General features: G+C 40.5%; 1 protein-coding gene across 6 annotated transcripts in view; it reads left to right on the top strand.

Moving 5' to 3' along the window:
• Window positions 1-13,213, top strand: part of fat3a (FAT atypical cadherin 3a) — a 188,928-nt gene that overhangs the window by 112,655 nt on the left and 63,060 nt on the right. The gene's annotated exons all lie outside the window — the stretch shown is intronic.

The raw sequence follows: 13,213 nt of genomic DNA, 5'->3' as shown, positions 1-13,213 counted from the left end.
ACGGTGTAAATGACGCCGTTTCGAGTTGATTATGAATGTCGGGGCTTGTGGACACTTGGATGTGACCAGACATACTAACACTCTGGATAAAGAAAATCTAAAGCATGTATATCAATCGTCCTATTAAGTATATTCTGTTATATTTTGAGTTTTACTTTGTTGATCTAGCAATGGTTAGCTAGCCAGAAAAGAAGCTAGCTAGCTAACAGGTAGTTAGTAAGGTACATATTTCTCTTTCTCACTAGTAATGGATTGTAAAATAAGACTTACATTCATTAGACGTGCAAAAGCAGCTGTGTGAAATGAGTGGTAGGTGTTCCGTAGTGAATACATACTGTATGGGTCATTTTGACCCATGTGTGTAAAAGTGATGTAGAAATGCAAAATTTACATTTGTTTATAAAGTAAGAAAGGAAAAAGGAAAATAATGATTTGTGGTAATCAAAAACAAGTTAATTGGGGAATACCTTAAATACTGAATGATGATATTCATTCACTGCAAAAATATAGAAAATAAAAACTGAGCCTGGTCAGTTTTGACCCATGTTGTGTATCAAAGGGTTAACTGCTCCAACTGCTAACTCAGGGTCAAAGCGCCACTTACTGATTCGCCATGAAAAAGGAAGTTTATTTTAACTTCACTGCACATTGTCCAATCAGCCCCAAATTGCTCAGGCTTCATCAGAGCCCCGACCTGAACATATCTATTACTCTGTATGTAGTGATAGCGCCACCTACTACAGTCCCTGACAAAAGTCTTGTCACTTATCCATTTTGTAGAAACAACAGCTTATAACCTGACTTTTAATTTATCCATTGGTTTTAGAAATGGCTCATATGAAAGCTAAAACCCTCCCAAATTATGTTTAATATACTAAAATAAATTTGCTTCACTGAAGAAAGATTGATCATTTAATGAACACAGAAATGTCCGATTTTGGCAAGACAAAAGTTTTGTCGCCTACAGAGAGTAATGTGAAAATTTAACAAATAATTTACTTCAAATACAAAAATATGTTGCATAACATCAGTGAATTAAGTAGTGGTGCTGTGAGATCCATATTTAATATCTTGTATGACTTCCATGAGCTTGAAGGACTGCATCCATGCGGTTCGACAATGATTCATACAATTTATTGATGAAGTCATCAGGAATAGCAAAGAAAGCAGTCTTACATGCCTCCCAGAGTTCATCAAGATTCTTTGGTTTCGTCTTCCATGCTTCCTCTTTCATTCTACCCCAGACATGCTCAATGATGTTCATGTCTGGTGACTGGGCTGGCCAGTCCTGGAGCACCTTGATCTTCTTCGTCTTGAGGAACTTTGATGTAGAGATGGAAGTATGCGATGGAGCACCATCCTGCTGCAAAATTTGACCCCTTGTATGGTTGGGAATGTAAGAGGTAGCTAATACTTCTTGATATTTTAGGCTATTGATATTGCCTTCCACCCTGCAAATCTCTCGCACACCCCCATACTGGATGTAACCCCAGACCATGATTTTTCCGCCACCAAACTTAACTGTTTTCTGGGTGAATCTCGGATCCATGCGGGCTCCAGTAGGTCTCCTGCAATATTTGCGGCGGCTGTGATGTAATTCAACCTAAGATTCATCTGAGAAATCCACCTTCTGCCACTTTTCCAGCGTCCATCCTTTTAGCAGGCTATGGGCCTTGGCAAATGCCACACGTTTTTTTAATTGCCTTTTGTTTAGTGCTGGTTTCTGGGCACTGATTCGACCATGGAGGCCATTTCGAGACAGAATTCTACAAACTGTCCTGGTTGACACGGGGCCTTGAGGTGACCAGGCCTGGTGGAGCTCTGCTGCAGTGGAAAAGGGGCTGGCCTTGGATTTTCGAGCCAACAAACGGTCCTCCCGAGCAGTTGTCTTGCGGGGTCTGCCGGACCTGGGCTTGTCAAAAACATCTCCAGTCTCTTCAAATCTTTTTCTTATTCTTTGTACTTGACGCTGAGACACATTGAAGGTGTCAGCCACCTCAGCAGTGGATCTGGTCTTCAACCTCTTGATAATCAACGCTTTGGTCTCAGGGTGAATCTTAGGCATGTTGTCAGAGGTCAAGTTGCAGTTGATGTGAAGGTCTGGTGTGCTGGGGTTCTTTTTATACACACCCACTAATTGATTGATCAATTATTGATCACAGGCGAGGCTGTAATCTAGGATTGGGTGCATCATATGACAAGGCGACAAGACTTTTGTCTTTGCAAAAACTGACTCAGTGGGCTTTACCAAGCTGTGAACGTTAGAATGCTTTTCAGCAGTTTCGTTTGGCACCAAAACATTATTTCAAAAGCTGTTGGGATTGAAATTAGCCATTTCTTGTAAAAAAAAATTGATTACAAATATATTTGAGGGGCACTTAAGGTCAACTTGTACCCAAGCGACAAGACTTTTGTCAGGGACTGTAGCAACAAGAAGTAAGCCTCGCTTTACAACTTTAATTCAACTGTGCGAAGGCCCTATTGAGATGGAAATGATTATTATTATTATTATAATAATTATTTTCTTTTGGGAGCTTTTTCAGGGCCTAGACATGCCCAAAAACTCATGAAACTTTTCAGGGAATTCAAGCTTCTTCAGTAAACAAACGCACACTCACAGTCTATGTGTCCACACTCCAGACCAGCTAGAGGCAGTAATGCATCAAATCGTTCTTTGCCAACCGCCAAAAAAGCCAGAAGAAGAGGTAGTAAACATACGCCAGATGCCACCTCAGACTGGCTTGTCCACTCTCGACATCTTTAGCAATATGGCGATCCAACATGGCGATGCTGCGACTAATGGACATCTAATGGAGATATTAAGATATAACTATTAGAATTTAGCCAATAGCCACATTAGCTGTCTGTTAAGTTACAAGTAAGCTAGCGGCTCTGGTTATGGCTAATCATAAAACGACTAAGGTTTATGTGGGAGCTAGGCAGCAAACTTTATCTGTAACAACAGTGTTCATTTAAAAGTGTTAATTTTCTCTTAAAGTCCCAGATTGAAGCTGAGAAAAGTAGACCAGCAACTGGACATAAACAGTGATGTGATATCGAGTTGACAGTAACCATTGACATTTCTAGTTCACCAGCGTTGATGATGTTTTATCATAAATGCCATTCACATGGGTAATGATAGCACTACAGTACACACTGTATATCTAATTGGAGATAGCTGGTGCAGTTCATGTGTTGAGGGAAATAATGAAGTAAGGAGAAGAAGTAAGGGAAAAAGAGAACACACACATATCCCCTCTATATGCTGCCTCACAGTTTGGTCTACAGATAAGGCTTTTGGTTGAGAGTAGGGAAGATATAACTTTGTATTGTCATCTTATATCGCCTCCTTTCTCTGCATCATCCTTACATACACTTTTAGCCACGTTTCTCAGTCTTGATAGTGGATGTAGAATAGTTGTATCTGTTCTTATGAAACATTGATGAGGGTCCATAAGCCCAAAGCCTCTCTGATATACACATTTTTGTACATCTACTGACACTTCATGCCTCTGTGCTGGCAACAACCAGTGGCCGGAGGTCTAGGGAATTTCTGCAAATTTAGTTCCAATGTAAAGTTAAAATGAAAAGTTTATTTGATTTAGTTTGTCAATGCTCAAAGGTCAAGGTCAGTGTGACACTACAAAACATGTTTTTGGTCTTATGAATGCAATATCTCAGGAACACATAAATGTTCACCTGGACTAAAAATCACATCATTATGGTAATTCGTTTTTTATTTTCACCATATCTGACTGACACAGACATGTACAGGTGTTACGGATGCTGATCTCTATCATAGATTTTATTTAGAAAAATTGTGAAATGGGCCTGAAGATTGTGTCCTCTGACCTATAAAATAGCCAACATGCAATGTATGAAAAACAATACCAGTTAAATTAGATTACCTGTCATTACATTTCATTTAGCTGACACTTTTATCCAAAGTGACTTACAATATGTGCATTCAACTACGAGGGTACAAACCCAGAACAGCAAGAATCATGTAAGTACATTAACTTCAAAAGCCAAACCACAAGTGCTACATGTAAGTGCAAAATATATATAAATATATATATTAAGTGCAACTAAACTTAACAAATATAAGTGCAACTAAACTTAAATTATTATAATTATTATTTTTTTAATTGGTTACTAGACCTAAGATCTTCTTAATCAAGGCGTAGTCTGAAGAGATTAGTCTTTAGTCTGCTGTGGAAGATGTGTTGACTTTCTGCTGTCTTGATGTCAATGGGGAGTTTGTTCCACCATTTAGGAGCCAGGACAAGCAAACAGTCGTGATTTTGTTGAGTGCCTAGTTGTCCCTTGCAGTGAGGGAGCAGCAAGTCGATTCGCAGCTGCAGAGCGGAGTAAACGGGCTGGGGTGTAAGGTTAAACCATGTCCTGATTGTAGACTGGGCCTGATCCGTTTGCAGCACGGTACACAAGTACTAGTTTCTTGAAGCGAATGTGAGCAGCCACTGGTAACCAGTGAACAGGGCGGAGGAGCAGAGTAGTATGAGTGAATTCAGGTAGGTTAAAGACCAGTCGAGCTGCTGCATTCTGTATGAGCTGCAGAGGTTGGATGGCACTAGCAGGCAGACCAGCCAGGAGGGAGTTGCAATAGTCTAGGCGTGAGATGACCAGACTCTGGACCAGAACCTGCGCTGCCTTCTGAGTGAGAAGGGGACGTATTCTCCTGATGTTGTGCAGCATGTATCTACAGGAACGGGTTGTTGCAGTAATGTTGGCAGTAAGGGAGAGTTGACTGTCGAGTGTCACATCCAGCTTCCTTGTGGTCTGGGTGGGTGCTAGTTGTTGATGGTGATGGTAAGGTCTTGGATGGGAGAGCATTACCCTGGAAGGAAAAATAGTTTGGTCTTGTCAAGATTGATTTTCAGGTGGTGTGTGGACATCCACTGAGAGACGTCAGTCAGACAGGCAGAGATTTGTGCTGCTGCCTGTGTTTTAGATTTGGGAAAAGAGATAATAAGTTGGGTGTCATCAGCGTAGCTGTGGTAAGAAAATCCATGTGAGTTAATGACAGAGCCAAAAGAGTTGGTGTACAGAGAGAAGAGGAGGGGAACCAGGACGGAACCTTGAGGGACCCCGGTAGTGAGAAGACAAGGTTCTGACACAGTTCATCTCCAAGTTACCCAGTAAGTGTGGTCTTTGAGGTAGGATGAGAGCAGGGCGAGAGCAGAGCCTGAGACACCCAGATCCTGAAGGGAGGAAATAAGGATCTGGTGGTTCACTGTGTCAAATGCAGCAGAAAGTCTAGAAGGATGACCACAGAGGAGAGAGAGACTGCAGAAATAGAGGCAGAGAAGGAGGAGAGAAGAGATTGATAAGTGCGCAGGTCATTAGGGTGTTTAGATTTTCACCATTTGCTTTCTGGTACTGTCGGTACAACTCGGACAGAGAGAATCAAGAGAGGAGGACAGAGTAGAAAGGAGAGTGTCTGTGGCAGAGCTAGGATGCATGAGTGAGAAAGAGTCAGATGAAGGCAGGGCTGATAAAACAGATGAGGCCAGAGAGGAGGGAGAGAGGGAGTGAATCTTGCGCTGACAGGTACAGAATCTGTTGATGTGATAGGGTTGTCAGATTGTGAGAGTGGCCGAGAGTAAGAGATAAAGAAGTGGTCAGAGACGTAAAGTGGGGTTACAGTGAGGTTAGTGGAAGAGCAGTTTCTAGTGAAAATAACGTCAAGGTGGTTACCAGCCTTGTGCATAGGGAAAGGATTTAGTGAGAGAGCAAATGAAGAGAGTAAAAGTAGTAGGTCAGACGACTTCTCTGTCTGGATGTCGAAGTCACCCAGGAGGACAAGTGGAGGTCCATTTTCTGGGATGTTCAAGAGGAAGACGTCTAATTCCTCCAAGAAATCTCCCAAAGGACCTGATGGATGGTAGAGAACAAAAATGGTTAATTGTACCGGATGAGTTACTGTCACAGCATGAAGTTCAAAAGACAGTGGAGTAAAATGTGGCAGCGAGAAGAGAGAAGAACTCCATTTGGGGGTGGTGAGTAAACCTGTACCACCACCCCTACCAGTGGGTCTGGGTGTGTGGGTGAAAGAGTAGGCAGAGGAGAGAGCATCCACCCCTGGATGTATTGGCCGGTGTGATTCAGGTTTCAGTGAGATAAATAAATCATTCAAACCTATATATAAGCCACACATGTGGACAGTAATAAAGCAAATTCAGTTTCATTTTATGAAACAATATTAATTGCAGATAAAGTGATGAACACATCGAAACATAAAAAGTGACTGTATATTGTAATGACGGAACAAATCTGAAGTAGCTCTGGAGTATTACCACAGGCCAAACAAACAGCCCATTTCAAATAGGCAGGTTTAGAATGGGCACTGCACTAGTTCATAGTAATTAAATTCAAAATTCCTCCTCCTTCCAAATTCCTCCTTTGTTGAATATAGCTTTTTCTTTCCTGCGCTGTTATAGGAATGAGTGCTTGGATTAACAATGTGGTTAACAACAAAACGCAATGATACAATTTTCCTACTTCCCAAAAAGAAGGTCTTTCATCAACTAAATGTTGCTTGAACTCTAGGAACATTCATATATTTCAACAACAGGAAACTACCAAACATTGCAGACAGTGTCAGTTTGTAAAGTGCACAGTGTAGAATGTGATTAGTGTCAGTTGTACTATCACTTTGTGTCACTGACCTCGATGCTCCCTGACACGGATTGTGAAATCCTTGAAGCCCTATTGATCACAAGCTTCTTCTTGTGCTTCAACTTTTCTCGGTCCTCTCTTCTTCCCACTACTCTAAAAAGTACAACATTTTGGTTGTGTTGTGAGCAGATCAGGAATTGGACCCAGACGCACGACTCAGACCACTACTGGCAGTAATAATAAGTTTTAATTTGAAAAAGAGAGTCAGAATTAAGGTACAGATCAATGGAGATATGCTGCAGGTACGCAAGGACTTGCAGAGGGAAGAAGCAACAGCCAGACCTGCCTTACCAATCATACTTACACCAACACTTGCCGCACCAATCAGAAGAACACACATCCTCATACATACTCACACTCCCAGAGGAGGGATTGGCGGCCACGGAGCAGAGGATGACAGGTTGCATTTTCTTGCCTACTTTCTTTAACTGTCAACATTCCAGCTCACATTTTTTTATAAATGTTTTGTATATATATACAGTCACAGCACTTAACAGTTTTTACTCTTTCACAAAGGTCATGTTTTAATCTGATTGTCCGTGACATACTGAAATCTTTTGCCCTGTTACCTGTGTGCACCACATGATCAGAACATTGTCGTTGTTGATCCACTCATATATTTTGGTCAGTCACCAATTGGGTCTTGGATAGAGGAGACTATTTCCCATTTGTCTCTGCAAAGTCATGGCAAACTTAAATGAAAATCTATTTTTATATGCAGTTGTAAAATATGGGAGTCATGGGGCCAATTATATAATTCACTGATTTCACAAACATGTGCACATGGAAAAGACATCAGGAGGAAACCTTACCTGTTACCTCATCATATGTCAATGTGTGAAGTCTGCAGAGCACCATCTGGATAAGCCATGTAGTTTGAGCTTTTCGCAGAAAAAGGTGCTTGGAGGAAAAAAGGAACAGTGATTGATGAAAAGAACAAGTTTCCAACTGTTTAACATGGGGGCGGAAATATTTTGCTTCAGGTTTTTTGCGAGAGCCAGTGATTTTGTTGCATGAAAGCTGCAGTTGTCTTCATTACTTTCTTTTATTTCACTCAGGATGTATCTCCAATCCCAGAAAATTAGCATAATTACCATCAAATGGTATTATTAGTTCTTTATTTAAACTTGAAATTCATTAAGGAGGGAAGGCTTGCATTTATAATGACGACTTAAATGCTTACTTGCCTTATAGCGATTGTGTTATGAAACATGATATGGATGCATGACACAAGAAAATAATTCTTAAACCAATAAGCTTTTAGTAACACAGAGAAAAGCAGTTTAAGAGGGCAGATGGAAAGGTATGTGTTTTAAACCCGCCACACACAGGAAGGAAGTCAGTGAAATCTGAATCAGTTCTCCAGGAAATTTCCACTGTTCATTTAATGGGACCTGACATGTTAATCCCACTACTTGTAAGACATGTAATGGAAAGGTCACTACCACAACTTCACATTTATATGCTGAAAGTATGAAGTTGACATTTTATATAATATATCTACCTGTTTGTCAGCCCCCCCCCCCCGTCTCTGTTTTAAATGAAACCTTCCAGATCCTCTAGATCAGGGGTCGGCAACCTTTTTGACAATAAGTGCCAATGTGAAATGTTCTTAATTAGTGTGCCATACCAAAAAATATTAAAATTAAGTTTTATTATTGAACCACATTAATATTTCCAACAGACATGTCATTTTATTCAATCCATATTGGCTATATATAGAACAACACTCTAAAGAAACATGTTTATCTCATTATGATTGCAATAATAAGTTTGTCATTAACCTGCACCAACCCATATTCAGAATTGTGAAAGCTTGCTTCAGTCACATGGTTTTGGCAGTGTCAAAGACTTTGAGAGAGTTTGCCTGCTTCCCATACCTGGACACTGCACGTTTGATTGATTCTCCCTTGTCTGCCTGATCTTAGAAACTTCTTTCGTGCTTTGTCTCAAAGTGGTGCTTAACACTGGACGTTCTGCAAACAACACTTTAAAACATAACGTGCACACAGCACGGTCCTTATGAAAAACAAAGCCGTAGTCTTCTGCCCATGAGGGCTGAAATGCCCGTACCTTCGGTTTGTTAGCTAGCGGGCATGCCATCACCAGTACACCTGAACGGCTGCACTTTACGGAGATTCATGTGGGAAAACGTGAGCAGCGCCGGCTGGGAGGCTTCTTCTTCTTATTTAATGGCGATTGGCATCCAGCCTATGGCGCATTACTGGCACCTAGTGGCTGGGAGGTGTTAACATCAATCAAGCTAAATAATACAGGCTGCGTGACGGCAAAACCTTTGAACATTTCTTTAATAAGAAATCACCTGTGTGCCAATGATTATGGCTCCGCATGCCAATGATGGCACGCGTGCCTAAGGTTGCTGACCCCTGCTCTAGATGATTGGCATAATTACCTCTTCTATAGAGTTGTTAATCACTCCTTAACTTCACAGAGCTTTCAACTGCATCTAATAGTACATGTGTAATGTTGCCAGACTCTTAGCAAAGACCCAGAATAACAATGTGTGTCTTTTATTCATCTTTAGTCATTTTAGGATCTTACATTTTGGTTATTGTAGTGTATGTTCCCTGCATTGTGAATATGTTTCTTGGGTTTGTTTTTTCATAACTGTTAATTGTGGTAATGTGTAATAAAGAAAGTGCTGAACAAGCGTTTTTTTAAATACAGACTATTTCCCATTTGTTGTGTAGGATTAAATCCACATAACCACCATGCATCTGGAATGTGTAGTTGCAATTTGACACTGTATTTTGCAATATGCAATGTGTCAGTGAGATTAGAAAGTGCAGATAGTGAGAGTTCCTCCAGTTTTAGAGAAAGAGTTAATTTATTTTAGGTTATAATGCGACAATAACTTCTTCATAGATGTGAAGAGTTGTCTTTGGTCTCTATATGTCAGACCTGTGATAGACTACATTGTTTTGGAACAGTAATTATGCCTTTGGTTGAGACGCCTTAACTCAGAGCTGAAGAAATTTGGTTTTCTGTATTTAATTCTAGAATGAAAAGTTAAGTTCATTCTGTTCAGTCTATTATGTATTTCTGATGATACCACTTCTGACTGTGTCTTCTCCTCAGTTTTTGCCATATTTGTCAAATCCATAATACAGACTAAAGCCATTTCTGACGAAAGCCATTTCTTCCCTGGGTTTCTGATTCTGTCTTACAACAGCAAATAAACTCTTGTCTGCTAGGGCGTTTGAGCTAATGTTGCATACTCGCATTGCCAATAGGCTCCTGCTTTATTTATAAGGTTGCTACATTCCAGGAGGAAAGGAGAGTATACAGAAGTGTGTGTGTGTGTGTGTGTGTGTGTGTGCGTGTGCGCAGTGTCGCTGTTGCGTGCTGTCACATTCGCTTCTTTGTCAGTTCTATTAATGTGGCATGCAGGAGCTGAATTTAGCTGCTCCTGGCTTGTTAGCATGTCAGCCTGCCTGGCAATTAAAGTAAAACCCACAAGTTGTGAACTCATTAATAAGTAGCTTTTTGTTAAGCTTACATTTATGACTGTAACAGTCCACAGCTAAGTGCTACGTACAGAGGTCGTAGATAAATATTTCAATTAAATTAAAATACTCTGGAAGAAACTGGGAGCAAATTGATCTATTTGGAGAATACGGTGTTATGAGCTTTTTAATATATGAAGGGGCTTGATTGTTAAGGGCTTTGTATGTGAGGAGCAGGATTTTGAATTCTGTTCTGAATTTTAGAGGGAGGCAATGCAGAGAAGCTAAGACAGGAGTCATATGATCTCTCCTACTTCCTGTCAGCACTCGTGCTGCAGCATTTTGGTCAAGCTTGAGGCTTTTCACAGACTTACTGTGACATCCTGATAATAAAGAATTACAGTAATCCAGTCTAGAGGTAACAAATGCATGGACTCGTTTCTCAGCATCCTTCTGAGACAGGATGTTACTAATTTTCATAATATTGCGCAGGTGGAAGAAAGCTGTCCAAGAGACTTATTTTTCTCTGTGGGTCAAATTACATTTTCTGGTCAAACATAACTCCAAGGTTCCTTGCAGTGTTAGCTCATCTGAAACACAGCACCATCAATCCTATTAAAACGATTAATGACGACAGTAGACTACGTTGACAAAGCAACATTTCTTTGGAGGCTTCTATCTCTGTAAATCAGGGTCTATACAGATGAGTGATTATGAGATATGTGTTGAGAGTTGACTGATTAACTCTGGGGCTGAGGGTTCATTGTCAATGTATGTTTGACCCCTGCTTTCTCAATAGGCTTCATCTGTAAGTCCTTCCTTTTCTTGTCCAGTACAAGAAGGCACCAGGAGAAATGTCTGATATTAGCTACATCTGTAGTATAGTATAGTTATTTTCATTCAGAAAAAAAAAATCTCTGCAACCAACGGCCAATATCATTTTGTTTTTTAATGTGGTGAACTGTCCTCCAGGTCATTTCCAGTCAGCAAAAAAATCTCTACACTCATCCCTCCTTTCATTTGATCCTCGCTATTCTTGGCATCTTTCTCTCTCTTTTCCGTCTCTCCTGTCAAGTTCCTCAAGTACAAAGTTTTTATTTTTCTGAAGAGGTTCTGTCAGCTAAGTTAGAGAAATACTTTGCTCTCCCCAGAGGACAAAACATGAGTAGCTGTCAAATACTTTTACCACAGTTGTGATAACAGGCTGTATGCAGTGTTATATTGTAAAGCTCATTTTACATGGTATGAGGAACCTCTCTGAAAGGGTCTCTGCAACACAAAAACCATATACCAACTATATTCAAATTAATTTCTTGGTCTTGGTGTTCATGGTTTTCTTTCTAAAGTTGAAAATATTTGATGTTTCTCTGATTTTATATGAGAATTGATTTTTGTTTAATTTCTTCATCACTTCAATCATCATGCAATTGAAATCATTAAGTGTGAAATGTGTAGAGTTAAAAAAACAAAACACACAAACCAAGACATTTATACTGCATTGGTGACTGAACCATATATCAGAATGTGTATGACCGAGGCCTAAGGTCATGATTGGCTGTTGACTGCAGGTGTGCAGGTGAAGCAGTGGGAGAAAAAAGCAGAGAAATTGGAAAAAGAATAGCATGAAGGTAAGATTCCCCTAAGTTCAGGCACTACAGGTAGGAGGGAGTTGTGCTGGTAGACCACACCAGATCCAATGTGTGACCTCTGGTGTGGTTGGGCCCTTTGACGTTCTCTGTGATGTTATAGCAGTCCAGCAGTGACAAGAATTCATTAGCCAGTATGCAGCTGATCGAGTCCACATGAATGCTAAAATCACCAAGAAGAAGTGGAGATGGAAATGTAGAGCAGACAGTTCAGATGAGAAGGTAGTGGAGGCTTTAGTGTGTGATTGATAAGGACAACTGGGAGCAGTGAAGATCTTGCCAGTGTGATGGCAATGCGCTCAAATGAGGTGTCAGTGAGAACTGGAAGTTCCGCAGCAAAGATGTTGGTCTGGGTATATGACACTTTGGGGGTGAGGCTTGAATGAGTGCCATAAAGTCCTGGTGGTTTAACCATGTTTCAGTGGGCCAGAGAGGGTCAAGTTCCTTGCCAGTAATGATTTTGTGGATGAGTAGTGCCTTTCTGTTCAGGAAAAGAGTATTCAGCAGCATGAACTGTGCAGTTTTGTTTGCAGATGCTGATACATGCGATGTGGGAGGAACAGCACTGTCAACACAGACCAGGGACCGCAGTTTGCAAGTTCCCAAAGTTGGCATATTGTTATGGCATTGCTGCAGATAGGTGGAACTATCTGGGATGTTGCCACTGGGAGTCTCCCAACACAGCCAGATACAAACCACTCAGGTTTCAACATGCTTTATTTAACTGCCAAATCAACCAACATAAATTCAAAAACAGCAACTGAAATCCCCCAGCAGCTCAGCTCTCTTGCTTTGTCTGTACAGTCTTTTCATGCGTCACCCTTATGTGTTTCTCTGCCCCAGTGGCAGCTCTCCTGCTGCCTTTAGTTTATAAGTAATCAGCCAACACCTATCAGCTGCACTGATAAACCCCCTGGTACCGTGGGGGCCACTTCCTTGCTCACATAATGCTATGCTAAATTTTCCTTCTTAGTTCCCCACTTTTTTAGTTTTATGTCTCAATCCCTTTTTTAACATCACATCTTTAAATTCATCACCAAAAATCATCAGGAATGATGTTACCAAAGTCAGATATAAGGGCTCTATAATCCATAATGACATGATTGGATAATTAATGTTAATGACAACCAACCAACCCTATCCAAACTGACTGAATACTTGTGAACATAACTTATGAGGCATGCTAATGATATTAATGTTCCCTGTCCATGAGTTTATTTAACATAGCTTTGCAGTCTTTAAAATGTACTGTGGAGTGACAAGATAGGTGCATACACAAGACCTCTTTACTTAACATGGAACATATATCCATATCTTCATTTTATGACAAATATGCACATTTCTTAAAATATTTCCTTTGCAAACATTTTTCCTATAAACCTGGGGTACGGAACTTTTGTA

This window comes from Hippoglossus hippoglossus, chromosome 13 (assembly GCF_009819705.1).
Source record: "Hippoglossus hippoglossus isolate fHipHip1 chromosome 13, fHipHip1.pri, whole genome shotgun sequence".
In the NCBI taxonomy this organism is placed as follows: domain Eukaryota; kingdom Metazoa; phylum Chordata; class Actinopteri; order Pleuronectiformes; family Pleuronectidae; genus Hippoglossus; species Hippoglossus hippoglossus.
This window is presented reverse-complemented; position numbering and strand designations above follow the sequence as displayed.